Source organism: Syzygium oleosum, unplaced genomic scaffold (genome assembly GCF_021117445.2).
Source record: "Syzygium oleosum isolate NSW1041296 unplaced genomic scaffold, Sole_v2.1 Sole_v2.16, whole genome shotgun sequence".
NCBI lineage: Eukaryota > Viridiplantae > Streptophyta > Magnoliopsida > Myrtales > Myrtaceae > Syzygium > Syzygium oleosum.
In genome coordinates, this window is record NW_026607500.1 from 3,251,077 (window position 1) to 3,252,800 (window position 1,724).

The following is a 1,724-nucleotide window of genomic DNA, read 5'->3' on the forward strand; positions in this document are numbered from 1 at the left end:
CTTGGTGGACTCGAACCCGGTCTCGATAGACCCAGGCATGAGTGTCGAGGTTTCGAGCCAGGCCTCGACGGACACAAGCCTGGCTTCTGGGTAACTGGGCATTGGTACCAAGGTCCAGAGCCCTGCCTCAATTGACCTAGTCCTGGGTGCGAGGACATGGGCAGGAGCACCGGGGACCCGATCCTGGACACGGATGTTGGGGTCCCGAGCTTAGCCTTGATGGACCTAGGCCCTTGGCCTCGATGGACCTGAGCTTAAGTGTGCGGGATCTAGGCACGAAAACTGAGGTCTCGAGCTTGTGCGCCAGGGACCTAAGCATGGGCATTAGGTCGGCCTCGATGGACTTGGACCTAGGCATGGGCTCTGGGTTCCCAAGCCCAGCCTCTATGGTCTCGGCCTCTATAGACTAAGGCCTTGATGCTAGGGACTTGGGCCTGGCCTCAATGGACTAGGGCCCACGTTGGGGATCCGGACACGAGCACCAGGGTACGAGGCCCAGCCTCTGTGGACCCAAGTCGAGGCGCCGGGGAATCAAGCAAGGGTATTGGGGTCCCAAACCCGACCTTTGTGGACCTGGGCCCGAGCGTTCGGCCACAGGCGTTGAGGAATCGGGCACTGGTCTCATTGGATCCCAATGGACTCGCCTTGGCCTCTAGACCCAGATCTATTACCAAGGGCTTGGGAACGAGGATTAGGGTTCTCGTGCCCAAACGTAGAATTTATAATCCAAGGGTCGATATCTAATCATATTTTGGAAAATGATTTTCAATTTTTTAAGAGGAAATCATTTTTCTAATTTTAAGCATATGTTTTCCGATTTTTAGCTAGTTCATTTTCGTAAGCGATCCAAACACTGGAAAATGAGAAAAATGTTTTTAGCGATATAAATAAAGCCTAAGATAAGAAATTCAAAATAAGCAGTACTATTATCAGATTCCTAATCTTGGTAAGGGAATTCTATAGTAATTCTAAAGAGATATTACAGATCAAGAAAACATATACCACATCCCTATTATTCAAATAACAAGAGATATTTGACAAAAAAAAAGGAGATAATCTTAAAATCTTCAGAAATATTCTCAATATCATTCTCCCTTGGTTAGAGAAAACTCGTCCGAGGGTAACTTCGTCAAGTTCTTGGTCTTCATGATATAGTGATAGATCAGAAACATTGAAAGTAATAGAAATACCATACTCCCTAGGAAGCTTAATTTTGTAGGCGTTATCATTAATGCGCTACAAAACTTGGAAAGGACCATCTGCTTGAGGATTCTTTACATATACAACTTTAAATGGATGATTTCCAGCTTTTTGACTCGCAAGTCGTTATAGGCAAACTCAGCTTGGGCCTACAATAGATCACATTGTTCAACACCTTTTCCGTTAAAGCTTCTTAATACACTCCCCAAAATTCTATTAACACCCTCAGTTTGTCCACTAGTCTCTATGAATGGCTAGCAGTGGAGTTTGAGTCCCCATTTTTCATCATAACGTACAGTAAAAAGTGAATCACGAACTTGACATCATGACTGAAAGTGATTGTCTTTGCGATGCCATCAATTTCACAAAGGAAAAGTTCAACATGTGACACATCAAGGGACTTAATACATGGTATGAAATAAGATAACGCGGAAAAGAGAATTGTGCAATTCATGTATATTCACTAATGAAGAGTACAAGAATTGCATGAAAATTATTTAAAGTAATGGTATATTATAATACCA